Raw genomic sequence first — 27817 nt, 5'->3', positions numbered from 1 at the left:
ATTTTATAATGAGATGGAGAAACAAATCACCAACTTCATATGGAAGGGAAAGAGACCCCAGATAAGTAAAGCATTATGAAAAGAAGAACAAAGCAGGAGGCCTTACTCTACCTAATTTTAGAACCTATTATACCACCACAGTAGTCAAAACAGCCTGGTACTGGTACAACAACAGATACATAGACCAATCGAACAGAATTGAGAATCCAGAATTAAATCCATCCACATCCGAGCAGCTGATATTTGACAAAGGCCCCAGAACAGTTAAATGGGGGAAAGGACAGTCTTTTTAACAAATGGTGCTGGCATAACTGGATATCCATCTGCAAAAAAAGTGAAACAAGACCCATACCTCATTCCATGCACAAAAATGAGCTCAAAATGGATCAAAGACCTAAATATAAAATCTAAAACAATAAAGATCATGGAAGAAAAAATAGGGACAACATTAGGAGGCCTAATACATGGCATAAACGTTATACAAAACATTATTAAGAATGCAGAAGAAAAACTAGATAACTGGGAGCTCCTAAAAATCAAACACCTATGCTCATCCAAAGACTTCACCAAAAGAGTAAAAAGATTACCTACAGACTGGGAAAAACTTTTTAGTTATGACATTTCCGATCAGCGCCTTATCTCTAAAATCTACACGATACTGCAAAAACTTAACTACAAAAAGACAAATAACCCAATTAAAGAATGGGCAAAAGATATGAACAGGCACTTCACTAAAGAAGACATTCAGGTAGCTAACAGATACATGAGGAAATGCTCCAGACCAGGAGCCATTAAAGAAATGCAAATCAAAACTACAATGAGATTTCATCTCACTCCAACAAGGCTGGCATTAATACAAAAAACACAAAATAATAAATGTTGGAGAGGCTGTGGAGAAATTAGAACACTTATACACTGCTGGTGGGAATGTCAAATGGTACAACCACTTTGGAAATTGATTTGGCGCTTCCTTAAAAGGCTAGAAATAGAACTACCATAGGATCCGGCAATCCCACTCCTTGGAATATATCCTGGAGAAGTAAGAGCCTTTACATGAACAGATCCATGCACAGCCATGTTCACTGCAGCAGTATTGACAATAGCAAAAAGACGGAAACAACCAAGGTGCCCATCCAAGGATGAGTGGATAAATTATGGTATATTCACACAATGGAATACTATGCATCGATAAAGAACAGTGATGAATCTGTGAAACATTTCATAACATGAGGAATCTGGAAGGCATTATGCTGAGTGACATTAGTCAGTTGCAAAAGGACAAATATTGTATAAGACCACTATTATGAGAACTCGAGAAATAGTTTAAACAGAGAAGAAAATATTCTTTGATTGTAACGAGATGGGGGAGGGAGGGAAGGTGAAAGACGGGTATTCACTAATTAGTAGATAAGAACTATTACTTTAGGTGACAGGAAAGACAACACACAATACAGGCGAGGTCAGCACAATTGGACTAAACCAAAAGCAAGGAAGTTTCTTGGCTTCAAATGCCAGCGTAGCAGGGGTGGGGGGTTGGGGACCATGGTTTCAGGGGACATCTAGGTCAACTGGCATAATAAAATCTATTAAGAAAATATTTTTTATCCCACTTTGGAGAGTGGCGTCTGGGGTCTTGAACACTAGCAAGAGGCCATCTATAATGCAGCAATTGGTCTCAACCCACAGGGATCAAAGGAGAATAAAGAACACCAAGGACACATGGTAATTACAAGCCCAAGAGACAGAAAGGGCCACATAAACCAGAGACTACATCAGCCTGAGACCAGAAGAACTAGATGGTGCCTGCCTATAACCGATGAGTGCCCTGACAGGGAACACAACTGGGAACCCCTGAGGGAGCAGGAGAGCAGTGAGATGCAGACCCCAGATTCTCATAAAAAGACCAGACTTAATGGTCTGACTGAGACTAGAAGGACCCTGGGGGTCTTGGCCCCCAGACCTTCTGTTGGCCCAGGACAGGAACTATCCCAAAGCTAACTCTTCAGACAGGGTCTGAACTGGACAGTGGGCTGGAGAGGGATGCTGGTGAGAAGTGAGCTTCTTGGAACAGGTGGACACTTGAGACTACGTTGGCATCTCCTGCCTGGAGGGGAGGTGAGAGGGTAGAGGGGGTTAGAAGCTGGCGAAATGGACACAAAAAGAGAGAGTGGAGGGAGGGAGCAGGCTGTCTCATTAGGCGGAGAGCAATTGGGAGTATGTACCAAAACCAAACCAAACCCAGAGCCGTCGAGTTGGTTCTGACTCATAGCAGCCCTCAAGGATAGAGTAGAACTGCCCCCAGAGTTTCCAAGGAGCGCCTGGTGGATTGGAACTTCCAACCCTTTGGTTAGCAGCTGTAGTACAGAAGCACTGTGCCACCAGGTTCCCTCACTTAAAGCACATTAAAAAAAAAAAAAAAAGACATAGAAAAACATATTATTAACTTCATATGGAAAGGAAAGAGGCTCCGGATAAGTAAAGAATCACCGAAGAACAATAAAGTAAAAGGCCTCACACTACCTGACCTCAGAACCTACTATACAGCGACAGTAGTGAAAACAACCTAGTCCTGGCACAGTGACAGACACATTGACCAGTGGAACAAGACTGAGAACCCAGATGTAAATTCATTCACCTATGGTCACCTTTCCTTTGAGAAAGGTTCAAAGTCCGTGAAATGTAGGAAAGGCAGTCTTTTTAAAAAAAGGTGCTGGCAAAACTGGATGTCCATCTGCAAAAAATTAAACAGGGCCCATACCTCACACCATACACAAAAGCAAATTCAAAATGGATCAAAGACCTAAATATGAAACCCAAAAACAAAGGTCATAGAAAAAAAAAAAAAATAGAGTCAACAGTAGAGGCCTAGTACACAGCATAAATAGGATACAAACCATAAGTAACAATACACAAACACCGGAAGATAAGCTAGATAAGTAGGATTTTCTTAAAATTACTTATGCTCATCAAAATACTTCCCCAAAAGAGTAAAAAGGGAACATACAGACTGGGAAAAAAACTTTGGCTATAAGAAATCCAACAAAGGTCTCATGTCTAAAATACATAGGAAAATCCAACACCTCTACAACACAGAAACAAATAATCCAATGAAAATATAGGCAAAGTATATAAACAGACACTTCACCACAAAAGATATTCAGGAAGCTAACAGACATATGAGGAAACGTTCACGATTACTGGCCATTGTTGTTGTTGTTAGGTGCCGTCAAGTCAGTTCTGACTCATAGCGACCCTATACACAACAGAATGAAACACTGCCCAGTCCTGTGCAATCCTTACAATCGTGATGCTTGAGCCCATTGTTGCAGCCACTGTGTCAATCCACCTCATTGAGGGTCTTCCCTTTTTTCTGTCGACCCTGTACCTTACGAAGCATGATGTCCTTCTCCAGGGCTTGATCCCTCCTGACAACATGCCCAAAGTATGTAAGATGCAGTCTCATCATCCTTGCTTCTAAGGAACATTCTGGTTATACTTCTTCCAAGACAGATTTGTTTGTTCTTTTGGCAGTCTATAGGTATATTCAATATTTTCTCCAACACAATTCAAGGGCATCAATTCTTCGGCTTCCTTACTCATTGTCCAGCTTTCGCATGCATAGGATGTGACTGAAAACACCATGGCTTGGGTCAAAAGCAACTTAGTCTTCAAGGTGATATCTTTGCTTTTCAACACCTTAAAGAGGTCCTTTGCAGCAGATTTGCCCAATGCAACGCGTCTTTTGACTTCTTGACTGCTGCTTCCATGGCTGTTGATTGTGGATCCAAGTAAAATGAAATCCTTGACAACTTCAGTGTTTTCTCCGTTTGTCATGATATTGCTCATTGGTCCAGTTGTGAGGATTTTTGTTTTCTTTATGTTTAGATCTAATCCATACTGAAGGCTGTCATCTTTGATCTTCAGTAGTAAGTGCTTCAAGTCCTCTTCACTTTCAGCAAGCAAGGTTGTGTCACCTGCACAACGCAGGTTGTTAATGAGTCTTCTTCCAATCCTCATGCCCTGTTCTTCCTCATATAGTCCAGCTTCTCAGATTATTTGCTCAGCATACAGACTGAATAGGTATGGTGAAAGGATACAACCCTGATGCACACCTTTCCTGACTTTAAACCGCTCAGTATTCCCTTGTTCTGTCTGAACAACTGCTTCTTGATCTATGTACAGGTTCCTCATCAGCACGATTAAGTGTTCTGGAATTCCCATTCTTCATAATGTTATCCATAATTTGTTATTATCCACATAGTTGAATGCCTTTGTGTAGTCAATAAAGCACAAGTAAACATCCTTCCAGTATTCTCTGCTTTCAGCCAGGATCCATCTGACATCAACAATGAATGTCCGTGGTTCCACGTCCTCTTCTGAATCCAGCCTGAACTTCTGGCAGTTCTCTGTTGATACACTACTGCATCTGCTTTTGAAAGATTTTCAGCAAAATTTTGCTTGAGTGCGATATTAATGATATTGTTCTATCATTTCCAGATTCGGTTGGATCACCTTTCTTGGGAATAGACATAAATATGAATCTCTTCCAGTCGGTTGTCCAGAAAGCTGTCTTCCATATTTCTTGGCATAGATGAGTGAGCACTTCCAGCACTGCATCCATTTGTTGAAACATCTCAGTTGGTATTCTGTCAATCCCTAGAGCCTTGTTTTTCGCCAATGCCTTCAGTGCAGCTTGGACTTCATCCTTCAGTACCATCGGTTCCTGATCATATGCTGCCTCTTGAAATGGTTGAACATGGACTAATTCTTTTTGGTATAATGACTGTGTACTCCTTTCATGTACTTTTGATGCTTCCTGCATCGTTTATTAGTATTTTCCCCATAGAATCCTTCACTATTCCAAGTAGAGGCTTGAATTTTTTCTTCAGTTCTTTCAGCTTGAGAAACGCCGAGCATGTTCTTCCCTTTTGGTTTTCTATCTACAGCTCTTTGCACATGTCATTATGATACTTTACTTTGTCTTCTTGAGCTGCCCTTTGAAATCTTCTGTTCAGTTCTTTTACTTCATCATTCCTTCCTTTTGCTTCAGCTGGTCAGCGTTCAAGAGCAAGGCCATATTTTCCAGCTACCAATCCTTCTTTGTTTCCAACTTTTGCATTTCAATAACCAGTAATTACCAATGTATCCTGATTGCATGTTCGATCAACTTCAGACTGCAGAAGCTGATAAAAATCTTCAATTCCTTCATCTTTGGCCTTAGAGAAAGGCAAATCAAAGCTACATCGAGATATCATCTCACTCTGACATTACTGGCGTGAATCAAAAAAATAGAAAATAACAAATGTTGGAGAGGCTGCAGGGAGCTTGGAACTCTTATGCACTGCCGGTGGGAATGTAAAGTGGTACAACCAATTTGGAAAATGATAATGACGTCTCCTTTAAAAGCTAGAAACAGAAATATCGTATGATCCAGCAATCCCACTCCTAGGAATCTATCCTAGAGAAATAAGAGCTGTCACACAAACAGATATATGCACGCCCATGTTCACTGCAGCATTTTTCACAATAGCAAAAAGATGGAAACAACCTAAGTGCCCATTAACAGATGAGCAGATAAAGCAAACTACAGTACATACACACAACAGAATACTACACAACAACAAAGAACAATGATGAATTTGCAAAACAAGGATGAATCTAGAGGGTGTTATGCAGAGTGAAATAAGTCGATCACAAAAGGACAAATGCTGTATGAGACCACTATGATAAAAACTCATGGAAAGATTTACATACAAAAAGAAACAATCTTTGAGGGTTATAGGGGAGGAGAGGCATGGGGAGGGAAGAACATTAACTAGACGATAAATAAGTAGTAACACTAGTGAAGGGTAAGACAGTACACAATATTGGGGAAGCTTCAGCACAACTTGATCAAGGCAAGGTCATGGAAGTTTCATAGACACATCCAAACTCCCTGAGTGATGCAATTACTGGACTAAGGGCTGGGGACGATGGTCTTAGGGGACATCTAGCTCAGTTGGCATAACATAGTTTATAAAGAAAATGTTCTGCATCCTACTTTGGTGAGTAGCGTGTGGGGTCTTAAAAGCTTGTGGGTGGCCATCTAAAGATACTCCATTGGTTCCACCCCATCTGGAGCAATGGAGAATGAAGAGAACCAAGGACACAAGGGAAAGATTATTCCAAAGGACTAACGGGCCACAACTACCACAGCCTCCACCAGACTGAGTCCAGCACAACTAGATGGTGCCTGGCTACCATTACTGACTGTTTTGACAGGGATCACAATAAATGATCTTGGACAGAGCTGGAGAAAAAATGTAGAACAAAATTCTAACTCACAAAAAAGGCCAGACTTACTGATCTGACAGAGATTGGAGAAACCTTGAAAGTATGGTCCCCAGGCATACTTTTAACTTAGTACTGAAGTCACTCCTGAGGTTCAGTCTTCAGCCAGGTTTAGACAGGCCCATAAAACAAATGGGCACACCAGGTCAGGGGCAGGGATGAGAAGCAGGAGGGGACAGAAAAGCTGAGAAAAAGGAACCAAAGGTCAAGAAGGGGAGATTGTTGATATGTCGTGTAGTTGGCAAATAATGTCCACAAACAGTATGTGAGTTAATTGTTCAATGAGAAACTAATTTCCTTGGTAAACCTTCATCTAAAGTACAAAAAATAAAAAGAAAAAAATATGACGAGGGTTTAATATCCAGAATATATAAATAATTCCTAAAACTGAATAATAAAAAGACAAACAATCCAAGCAAAAAGTGGGCAAGGGATCTGAATAGATACTTCACCAAAGAAAATACAATACTCCCTCAGTATCCATGGCGGATTGGTTCCAGGACCCCTTCCAAAAACCAAAATCCGAGGATGTTCAAGTCCCTTATATAAAATGGTGTAATATTTCCATATAACCTAAGCACTACCTCCCATATACGTTAAATTATCACTGGATTACTTATAATACCTAGAACAACAGTTGTTGTACTGTATTGTTTAGGGGATAATGACAAGAAAAAAAAGGTCTGTATATATTCAGTACAGACCCAACCATAGCAGGCCTAACTACATAGTACCTGTCAGCAACAACATAACTTTTTTTTCCCGAATATTTTTGATCCGGAGTTGGTTGGATCCGCCAATGTGGAACCTGAGGATATGAAGGGACAACTGCATAAAACGGCCAATAAACACAGTAAAACATACTTAAAAACCTGTTGCTGTCAACTGAATTCTGACTCAAAGCCACCCTACAGAACAGAGTAGAACTACCCCAAATAGTTTCTAGGGAGCAGATAGTATATTCGAACTGCCGACCGTTTTTGGTTAGCAGCTGAACTCTTTAACAACTGCACCATCAGGGCTTCCATTAGTCATTAGGGGAATGCAAATCAAAACCAAAATGCGATGTCACTAGCTATCATCAGCACTAGGATGACCACTAATAGAAAAAAGCAAGTGTTGAGAATGTGGAGAAATTGAAACCTTCATCCATTGCTGGTAGGATTATAAAATTGTATACCCTCTGTTGACAATAGTTTGGTGGTTCTCCAAAAAGTTAAACACAGAATTACCACATGACCCAGCAACTCACTGCTAGGTATATATCCAAAAGACTTGAATATAGGGATGCAAACAGATACTTGCATACCGATGTTCACTGCAGCACTATTTACAACAGCCAAAAGGTGAAAACAACCCAAACGATCAACAGCTAAATGGATAAATAAAATACAGGATAGCCACCCAATGGAATATTACTCACTCATTAAACAAAGTAGAGTGCTGAGGAAATGCTACGACAAGCAAGAACTTTTAAAACACTATTCTAAGTGAAATAAGTCAGACAGAAAAGGAAAACTATCATATGATCCCACTATAGGTAGTTACCAACTTACGACTATAGGTAGTTACCAACTTACGACGTATTCAAGTTGTGATGAACAACACTTATGACCGTCTGTTGTTTATTCTTCTTGTATATCTTATTGTTAGTAATATGTACTACAACAACGTTACAACAAATGAAAGGACCTTACAGACAACTCTCACTAATTTTCTGACTAGAGATGCCGTCCCCATTCCCAGAGATGATGCAGATGATCCAGAACTTTCCAGAAGTGGAGTTACTACTGCATCTGACAAAATGCCAACATTGCCCATTTTTTATAGACAAGTGTATTTTTTTATGTATGTGTATGTATACATTAAAATGTGTAAGTAAGTTTATATGTAATGTTTCCAACCCACAAAGACAAATAAAGATCAGATTTATAAGAACACTGGTTAAAAAAAAGCAATAATAATGAAAACTAAAAAAAAAAAAAAGTATTCGACTTAAATCAGAGCCAATTTACGTCATCAGAACAGAACCCCATCATAAGTCGGGGACTACCTATACATGAAATATTAAGAATAGACACAAAACGGTGAAGGTAATTGTTCCTTAACTGTACGTGTAAAAATGGCTGAAGTAAAAAATGTTTTGTTATATACATCCCTCCCCTTCCCCCAAAAAATATGACATGACACTGTAAAAGGAACAAAAAAACCCCAAACACTTAGATTCTTGGTCTGAGTATGTCATGGGTTGAATTATGTCCCCCCAAAAAATGTGTGTATTAACTCTGTTAGGCCAAAATTCCCAGTACCCTGTGGTTATCTCCCATTTTGTGATTGTAATTTTATGTTAAAGAGGATTAGGGTAGGATTGTAATACCACCCTTACCCAAGTCACCTCCATGATCCAAAGTAAAGGGAGTTTGCTTGGGGTGTGGCCTGCCCCACCTTTTAAAAGGACAGGGAAGCAAGCAGAGAGTTAGGGACCTCTTACCACCAAGAAAGCAGCACCAGGAGCAGAGTGTGTCCTTTGGGCACGGGGTCCCTGTGCCTGAGAAGCTTCTCGACCAGGGGAAAATTGAGGACGAAGACCTTCCTCCAGAGCCAAGAGAGAGACAAAGCCTTCCCCTGGAGCTGACACCCTGAATTTGGACTTGTAACCTACTAGACTGTGACAAAATTAATTTCTCTTTGTTAAAGCCACCCACTTGTGGTATTTTTGTTATGACAGCACTAGATGACTAAGACTGAGTGTGTGGGTGAAAGGAGGGAAACTTAGATATTATGTAGATATATGGAAGTGTGTGGGTATTTCAAAGATTTTTTTTTTTTTAATTTCAAAGATTTAGTGCCAACCTTTGGTCATGGCAACCTAGAAAAATAAAATTATTTTTGAGGAACTATAGTGTGGAAAGAATGGACTTCATAAAATAAGTGGATCTGGATAAACTGGTTATTACGAAAAAAACAAAAACACAACTACTTCCATAACAGCAATTCTGGTAAATTATAATCCTAAAGAGTAAAAAAAAAAAAAAAAAAAGACATTATGTTAATGACATTGGCATTACCCATTATTTCTCAATGATTTCACAAACAGGACACTTAAGTTTACACACTTTAAATTTCTGAAATGACATATACAACAATTGTTCGACTTTTTAGCATCTATATATTTTTCCTACCTTTTGTTCTACGTACGATGATATCCCTTTGTGGCTCCTACATTCAATAGGTTTGGTATACACATACTATCTTCATTCTACATTATTACATTTGGTTTAAAAGGAAACATATTCTTTTTTTATATATATTTTTCCTACCTTTTGTTCTACGTACGATGATATCCCTTTGTGGCTCCTACATTCAATAGGTTTGGTATACACATAAAAAAATACTATCTTCATTCTACATTATTACATTTGGTTTAAAAGAAAACATATTCTATAGTCATATTACAAATGTCTCACATTACTTACCAATGTGAGCTTCTCCGTTTCCAAAATTATTCACTATAAATCATGACTTTCTAACACCTGCATAGTTCACATCTATTTAAGAAAGAGTACTCTGTAAAATCATTACAATGAATGATGTACTTTTTGCAACGATGTAGTGTGGCTGACCTTCTAGGATCTGTTTAACGGTTTTGATTTAAGGAGCCTCATTTTATCGTCATTCCTAATATTACCTGCTCTGACACTGGAAATATACAAGGCTTTTGCTTCAAGACGCTATCAACCTTTTAAGAAATATGGTTCTTTGGCAGCTGCAATTGTAGTCGAATCACCAACTCCCAATTCCGCACAGGTTCAGACTCAGCGAACCCTTAACAGCTTGGAGACACACTGAGTGTCTGATCTCTATAAATCACTGAGCTTGCCCTGCCAGATCACATTTTACACCAGACGTACTAGGGTTAGTCACCTTTCCCTCCCCCTCCCAAAAAAACCCTCGAAATGCGCCTCTTACTAAATATTTTTCACCTTAAATTGGGATAAATACGGCCTTAACTGCACGTATTAGTTCCAAATCATATCCAGCCCACCTACTCCGCCGTGCCAGTGCCAGCCGCGCAGAAAGAAACCGCACCCCAGGCTGGAGCTGACAGCTGGGTCCGGGATGCGGTGGCGGCGGCAGGAAAAGCGGCGGCCGCGGCGGCGGCGGTGTGAGGTCCCCGGGCTCAGCTCGGCCAGACGTCCCGCGGCCACGAGCAGCCCAGGGAGGGCGGACAGGCCAGGACTGCGCAGGAGAGCGGCTGCAGCACTCTTACATCCCGGGACAGCAGCCCGTGGGCTCTCCAGATAAAGGACCTGGCCAAAGGCCGACAAAGGCAAAACACACCTCAGACCACAACAAGAACGCGACGAAATGTGGAAGCCGGTCGGGACTCGCACTTCCGCTTCTGGTTTCTGGAACCTGAAGAAGGAAGGGATTCCGAGCGCGAACCCGGAGGGCTCCACCTAGTGACTGGGAGTTCGGTGGCATCAACTTGGGTTTGTGATCTGACCACTCCTGTCTTTATTTCCTTTATAGAGAAAAGCCTAGGTTTTCTTAAATGCGTACATAAAGTGAAACGCGGATTTCAGCAGTCTAAGATTTCTGATTTACTTGGGGAGCAGAGAAATTGGTATTTGCATATTTGGTCATTTAAAAAATTTTAGCTTATTCCTTAGGGAAAGAATTTGTTTGCTTCTCGTAAATATTTGTCCATCTTTAGAATTCTTGAAGTCTCTAGTTTGGCTTCCGTTTGATGGTTTTTCCTCTCTTGCATACCACGGATCTTTCCTAGGAGAATGGCACTGACTGCAAACCCAGTCTGATCTGAAGGACTGAGCGCCATGGAAGAAGAGCTTTCTATGGCTGTGAGGCAGAAAGATACCAATCCTTGTGAGAAACGGTAAAGGTTACATTCTTTGTAAATGACAGTTATAAGCCATTTGTTGTTCATTCTCCGGTATGTTGTTGTTCTGTGGCGTCAATTCAATTCCAACACATCGAGACCCTGTATCCCCTCATCCTACAGAGCGACTGGTGGTGTTACCAATAGCCAATCTGACGCGAAAGGTCCTTGTCTTTTCCTGGGTAAGAATACATGTGAAAGACAAGCTTTATCTTCAGCAAGCTTTATTTTGCTTGAGTCAAGCAAAAGGTGTCAGCTGGGGGACTAAGCCTCTCCAAAAGACTGACTCAAGGGAGGTTACTGCTATTATGTACCATTTTATGTTAAGTGGCCTTTCTTTATTCATGAAGTTTCTGAGAAAAGGCAGAGAGTTTCAGGGAATCCGTGTGGCTATGGAAATGAGGTGCATGCGCAGCCCTCAGCCAAGATGGAGTCTGCAGCAAAGGGCTCTGGGTCTGTTAGCATCACTCATTATGGCAGGTGGTGCCTGCATAGATTCCCAACTCCTCCGGTTCGAATCCTGCCAGTGGGTTGGATAGCGCAGTGGCTTCTGAGAGAAGGTGATCTGGCGGATGTGGCTATCTTTTGTATGCATGCTTGGCACCTGTTTTCTTGAGAGAAACGTTGTGGTTAAGCTTGCCTAGGCAAGTGAAGCAATTTCTAGATTGCTTTTGCAGATTATGGGCTCTGTGGTGAGACTGTCTCTACATGCTGAAAATTTCTTCCAGGATGTGGCCTTTGCATACAGATACATTTTGTCAAGGCTGTTTTCACAGATCCTTTCCTATTGTTCTAGTCTATCTCACTGGATCAGAGCCACTGACCTTGGTTAGCATCCAAGTGCTTAATCACTGTGCCACCAGGCTTCTTATTCTCCACTGCATACACGTATAATAAAAACCACCATCCACTGCCGTCGAGTCGATTCCGACTCATTGCGACCCTATAGAACTGCCCCACAGAATTTCCAAGGAGTGCCTGGTGGAAAAGTTGAGTCCATTCTGACTCTAGCAAACCTATAGGACAGAGTAGAACTGCCCCATAGGGCTTCCAAGGAGCAACTGGTGAGCCTTTTGGTTAGCACCCAAACACTTAACCACTATGTCACCAGGGCCCCAATGACGTGTATAGAGTGTACTAATCTTAAGTGTAAGGTCCCTTGGTGGTGCAAATGCTTTCTACTTGCCTGGTAAACTAAAGTTGGCAGTTGGAACACACTCAGCACGCTGGAAGAAAAAGTTCTGGAGACCTGCTTCAGTAAAGATTATAGCCAAAACAACCCTATGGAGCAGTACTAATCTGTAACATATGGTGTCACCGTGAGTCTGAAAAGACTCAACTTCAAACAGCAACAACAATTAAGTATTCAACATGAGGAATTTGTGTTGTTTCAATCAACTTGGTTGTGACTCACAGAGATTCTATGTATTACAGCACGAAACACTGCCTGGTCGTTCGCCATCCTCACAATTGTTGCTGTGTTTGCGTCCATTGTTGCAGCCATTGTGTCGATCTAGCTCTTTGAGGGTCTTCCTCTTTTTCTCTGACTCTCTACCAAGAATGATATCCTTCAGAGGTGAGGCCAAGATGGCCGAATAGACAGACGCTGCTGGCAAGCCCTCTTACAACAAAGACCTGAAAAAACAAGTGAAACAAGTATATTTATGACAAGCTAGGAGCCCTGAACATCAAAGCCAAAGTTAGAAAACGAACTGAGTGGCAGGGGGAGGAAGAGACGGTTCAGAAGCAGAGAGAAGTTACTGGCCCTGAATCACTGGGAGCCCTCAGGCACCATTCCCAGGAGCAGCTGCAGCGGCTGGTACTAGCATTCGGCTGCAATTTCCTCAGGGAAAAGCAGCCAGCCACACAGCAGATTCACACCTCTGAAACCAGAGAACGGCGCTCTTAGTGAAAGCTAAGTACTTGCGTTTATTTTACGGTGCCCCCCCACCCCCAAGCTGGCTTCAGGAGTTGTTGATTTCCCTAGGCCTGAGATAGGCCTTATTGAGCACTTAGAGCCATCCTCCTAGCCTTGAAGAACAAATAAATTTGCGGTTTGGGGAAAATATAATTTGCCAGCTCCACTAACAAGGGGAGCTCAGGCCAGAAATGGCTCCTGCCCAAGAATAATGGTCTGTGGACTTTGAGTACCTTTCCCACCTGCATGGATTTGTGTGGGCCTATTTCAGGAGAAAAGGCCCTTGTTGGCAGACTACAGCTGTTTCAGCTATGTGGTGGAGAGCTGGGTGTTAGATGTTTGAAACCACTTTGCCTATTAAACAAGGTCCTCACCTTCCCACATCAGGGGCCTAAGCACTGGTGGCTCCACTCGGGTAACCCAGGCACCCATGACAGGGGTCCAAGGACAACTGGTAACTCCCAGTCCTTACAACCAAAAACTTTGGGTGCCCATGGTCTGTCTGCAGAACCCACCCATCTGTATGCTCTAGGAAAGTGGGATGCACATTTCTCAGAGATGCTTCAGGGACGATTCTCAGCCCCCTGCCTTCCTCAGAGCATGACCCCCTGCTGCAACCAGATACAGGTGCCTACACCAATCACCCCTGCCCCTCTAAGAATGTAGGACAGAGCCTGTACCACACACTTGATGATCAGCTACCTGGACACCTGAGCTGAATCCATACTAGAAATGTAAAAGGACTTCTAGACTGATATACCTGAAAACAACTCTAGCCATCTGGGGACAGGACATCAGAGCTTCAAAGGTGAAAATAATCAAGCTAGCTCACTCAAGGAACCCATTTGGACATATCAAAACAAAACAAAGCAAGAAGATACGATACAGTAAGCAAACATAAAATAAACTAATACAATAACTTATAGATGGCTCAGAGACAACAGGCAATAACAAATAACACAAAGAAATGGACCATGATCACTTCAACAAACTCTCAAAACAAAGAATCAAGGGATCTTCTAGATGAAAGTGCCATCCTGGAATTACCAGATTCAGAATACGAAAGATTAATATACAGAACCCTTCGAGACATCAGAAAGGAAATCAGGCAATATGCAGAACAAGCCAAGGAAGACACAGATAAAGCAGCTGAAGAAATTAAAAAGCTTATTCATGAACACAATGAAAAATTTAATGAGCTAGAAAAATCTATAGATGGACAGCAATCAGAAATTCAGAAGATTAACAATAAAATTACAGAATTAGACAATTCAATAGAAAGTCAGAGGAACAGAATTGAGTAAGTGGAAGGCAGAGTTAGAGAACTGAAAGATAAAGCACTTGGCAACAATACATTTGAAGAAAAAACAGATAAAAGAGTTTTAAAAAATGAATAAACCTTAAGAATCATGTGGGACTCTATCAAGAGAAATAACCTACGAGTGATTGGAGTACCAGAACAGGGAGGGACAACAGAAAATACAGAGAAAAGTGTTGAAGATTTATTAGCAGAAAACTTCCCTGATATCGTGAAAGATGAGAAGATATCTATCCAAGATGCTCATTGACCTCCACATAGGGTAGATTTTAAAAGAAAGTCACCAAGACATATTATAATCAAACTTCCCAAAACCAAGGATAAAGAGAAAATTTTAAAGGCAACTAGGGATAAATGAAAGTCACCTACAAAAGAGAGTCAATAAGAATAAGCTCAGACTACTCAGCAGAAACCATGCAGGCAAGAAGGCAATGGGATGACTTATATAAAGAATTGAAAGAAAAAAATGCCAGCCAAGAATCATATATCCAGCAAAACTATCTCTCAAATATGAAGGTGAAATTAGGGCATTTCCAGATAAATAGAAGTTTAGGGAATTCATAAAAACCAAATTAAAACTACAAGAAATACTAAAGGTTGAAAAACAATAGTATCAGGTATCCACCCAAGACTAGAACACTGGATAGAGCAATCAGATGTCAACCCAGACAGGGAAATCACAAAAATAAATCAAGATTAAAAAATGCTCAAAACAGGGAAACAGCGATGTTATTATGTAAGAGAAGACTGCTTTAAAACAATAAAGAGGAACTAAGAAATGTAGTCACAGATCTTTCATGTGGAGAGGAACACAAGGTGATATAAAGAAACAAAAGTTAGGTTTAAATTTAGAAAAATAGGGGACAAACTATCCTACACATCAAAATAAAATACAAGAAAGAAAAGAGACTCAGTAGAAACAAAATCAACAACAAATAAGAGGAAAAGACAATATATAAACTACTCAGCACAAAAAATTAAGTGGGAAAAAGAAATAGTCAATAACACTCAAAAAAAAAAGACATTAAAATAACAGGACTAAATTCATACCTATCCATAATTATGTTTAATGTAAATGGACTAAATGAACCAATAAAGAGACAGAGAGTGGCAGAATGGATTAAAAAAAACATGATCCATCTACATGCTCCCTACAAGAGACACACCTTAGACTTAGAGACATAAACAACCTAAAACTCAAAGGATGGAAAAATATCTATCAAGCAAACAAGGCTCAAAAAAGAGAAGGAGTGGCAAAAGTAATTTCTGACAAAATAGACTTTAAAGTTAAATCCACCACAAAGGATGAGGAAGGATACTTTGTAATGTTTCAAGGGACAATATACCAGGAGGATATAACCATATTAAATATTTATGCACCAAATGACAGTGCTGCAAGATACATAAAACAAACGTTAACGGCATTGAAAAGTGGGACAGACAGCTCCACAATTATATTAGGAGACTTCAACACACCACTTTCAGTGAAGGACCAGACATCCAGAAAGAAGCTCAATAAAGACACGGAAGATCTAAATGCCACAATCAACCAACTTGACCTCATTGACATATACAGAACACCCCACCCCACACCAGCCAACTATACTTTTTATTCTAATGCACATGGAACATTCTCTAGAATAGACCACGTATTAGGTCATAAAGCAAGCCTTAGCAGAATCCAAAACATCGAAATATTACAAAGCATCTTCTCTGACCATAAGGCCATAAAATTAGAAATCAATAACAGAAAAAGTAAGAAAAGAAATCAAACACTTAGAGACTGAACAATACCCTGCTCAAAAAAGACAGGATTATAGAAGACATTAAGGATGGAATAAAGAAATTCATAGAATCCAATGAGAATGAAAACACTTCCTATCAGAACATTTGGGACACAGCAAAAGCAGTGGTCAGATGTCAATTTATATCAATAAATGCACACATCCAAAAAGAAGAAAGGGCCAAAATCAAAGATTTATCCCTACAACTTGAACAAATAAGAGAGGAACAAAAGAAACCCTCAGGCACCAGAAGAAAGCAAATAATAAAAATTAGAGCAGAATTAAATGAAATAGAAAACAGAAAAACAATTGAAAGAATTAATGAGACCAAAAGCTGGTTCTTCGAAAAAAATTAACCAAATTGATAAACAATTGGCCAAACTGACAAAATAAGATAAGGAGAGGAAGCAAATAACCTGAATAAGAAATGAGATGGGCAATATTACAATAAACCCAACTGAAGTTAAAAGAATCATATCAGATTACCATGAAAAATTATACTCTAACAAATCTGAAAACCTAGAAGAAATGGATGAATTCCTGGAAACACACTACCTACCTAAAGTAACATAAACGGTCCCCCCCAAAAAAACCAAACCTGTCAAGTCGATTCCGACTCATAGCGACCCTATAGGACAGAGTAGAACTGCTCCACAGAGTTTCCAAGGAGCGCCTGGAGGATTTGAACTGCTGACCCTGTGGTTAGCAGCCATAGCACTTAACCACCACGCCACCAGGGTTTCCTAAACAGAGGCAGAAAAACTAAATAGACACATAACAAAAGAAGAGATTGAAAAGGTAATCAAAAAACTCCCAACGAAAAAAAGCCCTGCCCTGGATGGCTTCACTGCAGAGTTCTACCAAACTTTCAGAGAAAAGTTAACACCACTACTACTAAAGGTATTTCAGAGCATAGAAAAGGACGGAATATTCCCAAACTCATTCTATGAAGCCAGCATATCCCTGATACCAAAACCAGGTAAAGACACCACAAAAAAAGAAAATTACAGACTTGGATCCCTCATGAACTTAGATGCAAAAATCCTCAACAAAATTCTAGCCAATAGAATTCAACAACATTATTAAAAAAATAATTCACCATGACCAAGTGGAATTCACACCAGGTTTGCAGGGGTGGTTCAACATTAGAAAAACAATTAATGAAATCCATCATGTAAATAAAACAAAAGAATCACATGATTTTATCAATTGATGCAGAAAAGGCATTTGACAAAGTTCAACACCCATTCATGATAAAAAGTCTCAGCAAAATAGAAATAGGAGGAAAATTCCTCAACATGATAATGGGCATTTATACAAAGCCAACAGCCAACATCACCCTAAATGGGCAGAGTCTAAAAGCATTCCCACTGAGATCGGGAACCGGACAAGGATGCCCTTTATCACCAATCTTATTCAACATTGTGCTGGAAGTCCCAGCCAGAGCAATTAGGCTAGATGAAGAAATAAAGGGCAACCAGATTGGCAAGGAAGAAGTAAAAGTATCTCTATTTGCAGATGACATGATCTTTACACAGAAAACCCCAAGTAATCCTCAAGAAAACCACTGAAACTAATAGAAGAGTTCAGCAGAGTACCAGGTTACAAGATAAACATACATAGATCAGTGGGATTCCTCTACACAAAGAGAACGTCAAGGAGGAAATCACCCAATCAATACCATTCACAATAGCCCCTAAGAAGATAAAGTACTTAGGAATAAATCTAACCAGAGATGTAAAAGACCTGTACAAAACTATAAGACACTACTGCAAGAAACCAAAAGAGATCTACATGAGTGGAAAGCATACCTTGCTCATGGATAGGAAAACTCAGCATTGTAAAAACAACTATTCTACCATAAGGGATTCACAGATACAATGTAATCCCGATCCAAATACCAGTGACATTTTATGAGATGGAGAAACAAAACACCAACTTCATATGGAAGGGAAAGAGGCCCCGGATAAGTAAAGCATTACTGAAAAAGAAGAACAAAGTGGGAGGCCTTACTTTACCTGATTTTAGAACCTATCATACCGCCTCAGTAGTCAAAACTGCCTGGTACTGATACAACAACAGATACACGGACCAATGGAACAGAATTGAGAATCCAGATGTAAATCCATCCACATATGATCAGTTTATATTTGACAAAGGCCCAAAGTCAGTTAAATGGGGAAAAGATAGTCTTTTTAATAAATGGTGCTGGCATAACTGAATATCCATCTGCAAAAAAAAAATGAAACAAGACTCATACCTCACACCATGCAGAAAAACTAACTCAAAATGGATCGAAGACCTAAATATAAAATCTAAAATGATAACGATCAGGGAAGAAAAAATAGAGACAATGTTATGATCCTTAATACATGGCATAAACAGTAGACAAAACATTACTAACAATGCAGAAGAGAAACTAGATAACTGGGAGCTCCTAAAAATCAAACACCTATGCTCATCCAAAGACTTCACCAAAAGAGTAAAAAGATTACCTACAGACTGGGAAAAACTTTTTAGCTATGACATTTCTGATCAGCACCTGATGTCTAAAATCTACATGATACTGCAAAAACTCAACTACAAAAAGACAAATAACCCAAGTAATATATGGGCAAAAGATATGAACAGGCACTTCACTAAAGAAGACATTCAGGTAACTAACAGATACATGAGGAAATGCTCATGATCATTAGCCATTAGAGAAATGCAAATCTAAAACTACAGTGAGAGTCCATCTCACTCCAACAAGACTGGCATTAATCCAAAAAACACAAACTAATAAGTGTTGGAGAGGTTGTGGAGAGACTGGAACACTTATACACTGCTGGTGGGAATGTAAAATGGTACATCTACTCTGGAAATTGATTTGGCACTTCCTTTAAAAGCTAGAAATAGAACTACCACACGATCCAGCAATCCTACTCCTTGGAATATAACCTAGAGAAGTAAGAGCTGTGACAGGAACAGATACATCCACACCCATGTTCATTGCAGCACTGTTTACAATAGGAAAAAGATGGAAGCAACCAAGGTACTCATCAATGGATGAATGGATAAATAAATTATGGTATATTCACACCATAGAATACTATGCATTGATAAAGAACAATGATGAATCTGTGAAACATTTCATAACGTGGAGGAATTTGGAAGGTATTATGCTGAGTGAAATTATTTGCAAAAGGACAAATATTGTATGAGACTACTATTATAAGAACTCAAAAAACAGTTTAAACAGAGAAGAAAATATTCTTTGATGGTTACGAGGGGTGGAGGGAGGGAGGGAGGGAGAGGGAGGGGGATTCACTAATTAGATAGTAGACAAGAACTAATTTAGGTGAAGGGAAGGACAACACACAATACAGGAGAGGTCAGCACAACTGGACTAAACCAAAAGCAAAGAAGTTTCCTGAATAAATTGAATGCTTCAAAGGCATAGCAGGGGTGGGGGTTTACAGACCATGGTTTCAGGGGACATCTAGGTCAATTGGCATAATAAAAACTATTAAGAAAACATTCTGCATCCCATTTCAGAGAGTGGCATCTGGTGTCTTAAACACTAGCAAGTGGCCATCTAAGATGCAACAATTGTTCTCAACCCACATGGAGCAAAGGAGAATGAAGAACACCAAAGACACAAGGTAAGTATAAGCCCAAGAGTCAGAATGGGCCACATAAATCTGAGACTACATCAGCCTAAGACCAGAAGAACTAGATGGTGCCCAGCTACAACCAGTGACTGCCATGACAAGGAACACAACAGAGAATCCCTGAAGGAGCAGGAGAGCAGTGGCATGTAGACCCCAAATTCTGGTAAAAGGACCAGACTTAATGGTCTGACTGAGACTGGAGGGATCCCAGAGGTCATGGTCCCCAGACCTTCTATTAGCCCAAGACAGAAACCATTCTCAAAGCCAATTCTTCAGAGTGGGATTGGACTGGAGTATAGGACAGAAAATGATACTGGTGAGGAGTGGGCTTCTTGGATCAAGTAGACACATAAGACTATGTGTGCAGGTCCTGTCTGGAGGGGAGATGTGGAGGCTGAGGGGAACAGAAGCTGGCTGAATGGACACAGAAACACAGGGTGGAGCGAAGGAATCTGCTGTATCTTTAGGGGGAGAGCAACTAGGCATATATACCCATACATACATACCCATTGCCATCAAGTCGATTTCAACTCATAGCAACCTGATAGGACATAGTAGAACTGCCCCATAGAGTTTCCAAGGAGCACCTGGTGGATTTGAACCGCTGACCTTTTGGTTAGCAGCTGGAGCACTTAACTACTATGCCACCAGGGTTTCCTGCAGTATATAAAAAAAAAAAAAAAAAAGCAAGGTGTATATAAGGTTTTGTATGAGAGACTGACTTGATTTGTAAACTTTCCCTTAAAACACAATAAAAATATAAAAAGAAAAAAGATTTTTTCGATGGTACGTTCAGTATTGAAATGTATGATTACTAGTTGAGGGTGTTTAAATTTGTTATTGTTAATATAGATTTTGAGAAATATGACCTGGCAATACACTCCACCTCTGAAACTAGTGGCACTATGGTGCCACCGATCTGTGGTGTGACAATAGTCCAATGAGAAGTATACAGAAAATTTATTGCAGGCACCTTTCCTTTAGGTTACATAGGGAACCTCTGGTTTTCCAAATATGACACACAAAAACCACAACAAAACCACCAGGGCCCCCCAACTATCACACAGGAAGCCATGATTATGCTTTCAAGCCTTATCTCACACAAATAAAGATTTAAATAAAGGACAAAAGTTTACAAAACTAACACATCCAAGAAGTATCACCTAATAGAATGTTCAACCCACACAACAGTGAGGCTACGACTCATGTCTGCAAAGCTTCACGCATTTCAAAACGGACCCACCTTGACGCTACATTTATTAGTCCTGGAATACGCCTTACATCTGAGGTCCAGAGGCATAAAAAGTTGGTGGCAAAACATTTATGCCAATAGTAACAGAAGGGATGCCATAAAGGAAGTAAAGACGGCGTGGCCCCCCCCAACAAAAACCAAAACCCATTGCCGCCGAGTGGGTTCCAACTCATAGCGACCCTATATAGGTCAGAGTAGAACTGCCCCATAGAGTTTCCAAGGGCAGATTTGTACTGCCGACCCTTAAGTGAGGAGCCCTAGCACTTAACCACTACACCACCAGGGTTGTCCTAAAGACTGCCTCCACAGATCTCAAATTCCAGATACAGTCATTGAACACCCCCTGTCACTGGGTGGCGCCTTTTGGTCAACTCAGGGAACACATCTCGTTCTCACAGTCCCAGAAACCGGAAGCGGAAGTGCACGTCCATGCCAGTAGCCACGTTTGCTCGCGCTTTTGCTTCCGCGTGATGTGGGTTTCGCGTCTGTGTGAGTCCGGCCTGATCAGGTATTACGTGCAGCCGGCCGGGCTGAGGGCGCTTCTCTTGCTCTCCTGCGCAGGCCTGACTTCCTCTAGCCTGGCTGTGCCCGGGGCCTCCTGTTGTCGCCGCCGCCGCCGCTATCCTGCCACCCGGTCGCTTTCCTGCGGCTCCTGCTATTGCTGCTGCCGCCGCATCCGCTTCCCTATCGTTGCCGCTGTCGCAGCCGCTGCCGCCGCCTCTTTCCTGCCGCCGACTTCTCAGAGAGCCCGGCCCACCCTTTCTACCTGCAGCTGCTTTCTACCTGCCGTGGTCTGGAAGGTAGAAGTGGTGGGCTGGGCGTGGGGCTCTCGGTGCATTCACAGGTAAAATCGTGTAAATGCTCGTTAATCAACAGTGCGGTTCCCAGGCTAGCAGCGGCATCTACACCTGGGAGTTTGTGAGAAATGCAGATTCTCGGGCCTCATGGAACCCCAGGGTAATTAGAATCTAAACGCTCTGCTCCTGTCTCCTCCAGTAAACTAAACCCTTTGCTATTGAGTCGATTCCAACTCAGCGACCGTATAAGACGGAGTAGAAATTCCCCCACAGGGTTTCCAAGGAGCGGCTGGTGGATTTGAACTGCCAGACCTGTTGATTGGCAGCTATAGCGCTTAGCCACTGGGCCACCAGGGCTCCACCTCCTCCAATAACGCAAAAACCAAACCCGCTGCCGTTGAGCCGATCCCGACCCATAGCGACCCTATAGGACAGAGTAGAACTGCCCCGTAGTGTTTCCAAGGAGCGCCTGGCGGATTCAAACTGCCTACCTTTTGGTTAGCAGCCGCAGCACTTAACCACCACGCCACCAGTTTCCCCAGCTCCAATAAAAAATAGGCCTCTATAATTCAAAGGCATCAATTTTCTGCCTTCCTTATTCATTGTCCAGCTTTCGTATTTGCATATGAGGCGATTGAAAACACCATGGCTTGGGGTCAGGGCGCCTTAGTCCTCAGGTAACATCTTCGCTTTTTAACACTTTAAAGAGGTCTTTTTAAGAGCTAGGGATGCTTAGCACTGGGATGCGAAGGCCCTGGGTTTTTTTTAGGGATGCTTAACCAAAAGGTTGGCAGTTCAAATCCACGAGGGGCTCCTTGGAATCTCTATGGGGCAGTTCTACTGTGTTCTGTAGGGTCGCTATGAGTTGGAATCAACTGGACGGCAATGGGTTTGGTTTTTTGGGGGGGGAAGGGTTGGCAGCCTGTTTAGGACCATATTTATCCCAGTTGCAGGAGGAAAAATATTTAGTAAGAGGCACATTTCGAGGAATTTCTTTGGCTGTAAGGCAGACATTTTCGTCAGGATTGCATGAGAGTATGGCCAGTCATAGTTCACCAAAAGTCAAGTGTGATTTAGCTGAACAAGCTTAACATAGCAATGAGCAATTTATAGAGGTCACACAGCCAGTGTGTCCAAGATCTTAAGATTTTGCTGAGGTAGAATCCTTGTTGGATGCCGGTGATTCAACCACAGTTTCTGCAACACACTTTTTAATAGGTTGATGACTTTTTACAGCAAAAGCTGTGCATATTCTTAACATCACAGCAGCAAATATTGAGAATGAGGGCAATGTGGGAGGCATGTGTGATGAAACTAATCAGAACACCTGAGCGGATTCTAGAAGGTCAGTGGAGGAAGAATTGATGAGATTTCTACGATGTTGCAGAAAGTACCTCCTCTTTTGTAGTAATTATTTTACAGAGTACTCTTGCTGAAATAAATGTGAAATATGCAACTGTTAGGAAGTCGTGATTTATAATAGATAATTTGCAACATGAAGAAGCATAAGTTGATGAGTAAATAGTGTGTGTGGCATCTTTAATATAACTAGAGAATATGTTTTTTTTAACCAAGTAAATGTAGAATGAAGGTGACATATGTATCAAATGTTTTGAATATAAAAGAAAAGGATATTTTACATAGAACAAAAGATAGGAAAAAATACGTAGATGCTAAAGAGTTTAGCAGCAACTGCTTATATTTCAGAAATTTTAAGTATCTAAAGTTAAGTGTTCTGTTTGTGAAATCATTGCTAATGCCAGTGTCATTAGTATTATTATTACTTTTTACTATTTACAGTTATAACTCACCACATTTTTTTTTAATGGAAGTAGTCCTGTTATTATTTTTCCATATTATTAACCAGGTCATCCAGAGCCATTTATCTCAAAAGTCCATTTTTTACACATTGTAGTTGGGCAAATCTGATTTTATTTCTTTATGTTAGCATGGCCTATAAAAGAAAAAAAATTGTTGCCGTCAAGTTGATTCCAACTCATAGTAAGCCTGTAGGACAGAGTAGATCTGCCCCATAGGGTTCCCAAGGAGCAGCTGGTGGATTCGAACTGCTGACCTTTTTGGTTAGCAGCCATAGCACACTATAGCTCTTAACCACTGCACCACCAGGGTTCCTAAGGGTGGCATTAAATTTTTGACATACCTGTTTACCTCCCTACATCCCTACTGTGTCTAAATTTCCCTCCTTTCACCCACACTCTCAGCTCAAGAAACGAAATTTCTTTTTGTAATAGTGTCATTTCATGCTCTCTTTTGTGTGTATGTATGGAAAAGCATATATAACAAAATCTTTTCCTGTTTCGAACACTTTTACATGTACAATTCAGTAGCATTAGTTACTTTTCACCATGTTGTGCAGCCATCATCACTATCAGTTTCCAGGTATTTCCATCACCCTTAGCAGAGAAACTCAGCATCTCTTAAGCATTACTTTCCCTTTTCCCCTCTCATCCCCCTCTAGTAATCAGTAATAAACTTTAGTTGCTGTACATTTGCCTATTTTAAATATTTCATCCAAGTGGGATTGTACAATATTTGTCCTTTTGTGTCTAACTTACTATACGTACAGACTTTTTTTTTTTTAATTGTGCTTTAAGTCACAGTTTACAAACCACGTCAGTCTCTCATACAAAACCTGTATACACCTTGCTGTATACTCCTGGGGAAACCCTGGTGGTGTAGTGGTTAAGTGCTACAGCTGCTAACCAAGAGGTCAGCAGTTTGAATCTGCCAGGCGCTCCGTGCAAACTCTATGTGGCAGTTCTACTCTGTTCTATAGGGTCGCTATGAGTCGGAATCGACTCGACGGCAGTGGGTTTGGTTTATATACTCCTGGAAGCTGGTGGCGTAGTGGTTAAGTGCTACAGCTGCTAACCAAAAGGTCCGCAGTTCAAATCCACCAAGCACTCCTTGGAAACTCTATGGGGCAGTTCTACTCTGACCTGTAGGGTCGCTATGAGTCAAAATCAACTCGACAGCAACGGGTTTGGTTTATATACTCCTATTTGCTCTCCCTCTAATGAGACAGCACACTCCTTCCCTCCTATCTCTCTTTTCATGTCCATTCCGTGAGCTTCTGACCCCCTCTGCCCATTCATCTCCTCTCCAGACAGGAACTGCCCACATAGTCTCATGTGTCTACTTGATCCAAGATGCTTACTCTTCACTAGTATCATTTTCTATCCCATAGTCCAGTCCAGTCCCTATCTGAAGAGTTGGCTTTGGGAATGGTTCCTATCTTGGGCTAACAGAAGGTCTGGGGACTATGACCTCTGGGGTCCTTCTAGTCTCAGTCAGACCATTAAGTCTGGTCTTTTTAGAAGAATTTGGGGTCTGCATCCCACTGCTCTGCTCCCTCAGGGGTTCTCTGTTGTGTTCCCTGTCAGGGCAGTCATCGGTTGTAGCTGGGCACCATCTAGTTCTTCTGGTCTCAGGCTGATGTAGTCTCTGGCTTATGTGGCCCTTTATGTCTCTTGGGCTCATAATTACCTTGTGTCTTTGGGGTTCTTCATTCTCCTTTGGTCCAGGTAGGTTGAGACCAATTGATGTATCTTAGATGGCCACTTGGTACTGTTTAAGACCCCAAACGCCGCTCTCCAAAGTGGGATGCAGAATGTTTTCTTAACAGATTTTATTATGCCAATTGACTTAGATGTCCCCCGAAACCATGGTCCCCAAACCCCCACCCCTGCTTTGCTGGCCTTCGAAGCGCTCAGCTTATTCAGGAAACTGTTTTTGGTTTAGTCCAGTTGTGCTAACTTCTCCTGTATTGTGTGTTATTTTTCCCTTCACCTAAAATAGTTCTTATCTACTATCTGATTAGTGAAAACCCGTCTCCCTTCTCCCTCTCGCAACCATCAGAAAATACTTTCTTCTTTGTTTGAACTATTTCTTGAGTTCCTATAATAGTGGTTTCACACGATATTTGTCCTTTCACAACTGACTAATTTCACTCAGCATAGTGCTTTCCAGATTCCTCTATGTTATAAAATGTTTCATGGATTCATCATTGTTCTTTATCAATGCATAGTATTCCATTGTGTGAATATACCATAATTGATTTATCCATTCATCCGTTGATGGGTACCTTGGTTGCTTCCATCTTTTTCCTATTGTAAACAGTGCTGCAATGAACATGGGTGTGGATATATCTATTCCTGTCACAGCTCTTAACTTCTCTAGGTTATATTCCAAGGAGTGGGATTGCTGGATCATATGGTAGTTCTATTTCTAGCTTTTAAAGGAAGTGCCAAATCGATTTCCAGAGTAGTTGTACCATTTTACATTCCCACCAGCAGTGTATAAGTGTTCCAGTCTCTCCACAGCCTCTCCAACATTTATTAGTTTGTGTTTTTTGGATTAATGCCAGCCTTGTTGGAGTGAGATGGAATCTCATTGTAGTTTTAGATTTGCATTTCTCTAATGGCTAATGATCATGAGCATTTCCTCATGTATCTGTTAGCTATCTGAATGTCTTTTTTAGTGAAGTGCCTGTTCGTATCTTTTACCCATATTTTAATTGGGTTATTTGTCATTTCGTTGTTGAGTTTTTGCAGTATCATGTACATTTGAGAGATCAGGTGCTGGTCAGAAATGTCACAGCTAAAAAGTTTTTCCCAGTCTGTAGGTAATCTTTTTACTCTCTTGGTGAAGTCTTTGGATGAGTATAGGTATTTGATTTTTAGGAGCTCCTAGTTATCTAGCTTCTCTTCTGCATTGTTTATGCCATGTATTAGGGCTCCTAGCATTGTCCCTATTTTTTCTTCCATTATCTTTATCGTTTTAGATTTTACATTTAGGTCTTTGGTCCATTTTGAGTTAGTTTTTGTGCATGGTGTGAAGTATGGGTCTTGGGTTCATTTATTTGCAGATGGGTAACCAGTTACACCAGCACCATTTGTTAAAGAGAGTGTCTTTTCCCTATTTAACTGTCTTCCGGCCTTTGCCAAATGTCAGCTGCTCGTATGTGGATGGATTTATGTCTGGATTCTCAATTCTGTTCCACTGGTTTATGTATCTGTTGTTGTACCAGTACCACGCTATTTTGACTACTCTGGCTGTTTTTTATTTTTTAAATAACATTTAGTTTTCAGTGGAAGTTTACACAGCAAAATAGGTCCCCATTTGACAGTTTCTACGTAAATTGTTCAGTGACACCGGAGACATTCTTCTCATTGTGCCTCCACTCTGGTTAGCATAGCATTTTCAAGGTTCATCTATGTAGCAGCATTTATGAGTACTTCATTTCTTTTTATGACTAAATAATAAGAGCCCTGGTTGCACAGTTGTTAACCGCTTGACTGCTAAGCAAAAGGTCAGTGGTTCTAACCCACCTGTCCCTCTGCAGGAGAAAGATGTGGCAGTCTGCTTCTGTGAAGATTACAGCCTTGGAAACACTATGGGGCAGTTTTACCTACTCTGTCCTATAGGGTCCATATGAGTTGGAATAGACTCAATAGCAACGGGTTTGGTATAGATATACTACATTTTGTTTATGTATCTGTTGAGAGACATTTGGATTCTTTCCACACTTGGGCTGTTAATTAATAGTGCTGCAGTGAACATTTGGTGTAAAAGTATCTGTTTGTATATCTGCTTTCAAGCCTTTTGGGTATATACCTAGGAATGGAAATTTCCAAGTCAAATGGTAATTGTATGTTTAACTTTTTGAAGAACCACCAAGCTATTTCCTATGGAAGCTGTACCATTTTACAGTCCCAGCAACAATTTCTCCACATTTCTCCCTACGTCTTGTTTTCTGTTTTTCTGAGAGCAGCCATCCTGGTAGGGGTGAGGTGGTATCTCATTGTGGTTTTGATTTGCATTTTTTGATGACTAATAACATTG

General features: G+C 40.8%; 2 protein-coding genes across 19 annotated transcripts in view; one reads left to right on the top strand and one right to left on the bottom strand.

Moving 5' to 3' along the window:
• Positions 1-10730, bottom strand: part of LOC126072288 (zinc finger protein OZF-like) — a 60462-nt gene extending 49732 nt beyond the window's left edge. For 2 of the 11 annotated variants that reach the window (XM_049877188.1, XM_049877187.1), the window contains exons 1-2: positions 10314-10722; positions 8822-9342 (exon numbers count right to left, since the gene is read on the bottom strand). The gene's annotated coding sequence lies outside the window, so the exon portion shown is untranslated. Of the gene's footprint in view, positions 1-7064; positions 9343-10313 lie in introns of all 11 variants that reach the window. The other 9 variants (XM_049877190.1, XM_049877197.1, XM_049877186.1 and 6 more) reach the window with 8 other exon arrangements.
• LOC126072284 (zinc finger protein 420-like) overlaps positions 1-27817 on the top strand; it is a 160954-nt gene that overhangs the window by 113517 nt on the left and 19620 nt on the right. For 2 of the 8 annotated variants that reach the window (XM_049877170.1, XM_049877173.1), the window contains exon 1: positions 21597-21999. The exons of 1 other annotated variant lie outside the window; for it this stretch is intronic. The gene's annotated coding sequence lies outside the window, so the exon portion shown is untranslated. 5 more of the 8 variants (XM_049877171.1, XM_049877176.1, XM_049877172.1 and 2 more) reach the window with 4 other exon arrangements.

Source organism: Elephas maximus, chromosome 3 (assembly GCF_024166365.1).
Source record: "Elephas maximus indicus isolate mEleMax1 chromosome 3, mEleMax1 primary haplotype, whole genome shotgun sequence".
In the NCBI taxonomy this organism is placed as follows: Eukaryota; Metazoa; Chordata; class Mammalia; order Proboscidea; family Elephantidae; genus Elephas; species Elephas maximus.
Note: the sequence above shows the minus strand (reverse complement) of the source record. Positions and strands in the feature narration are given on the sequence as shown.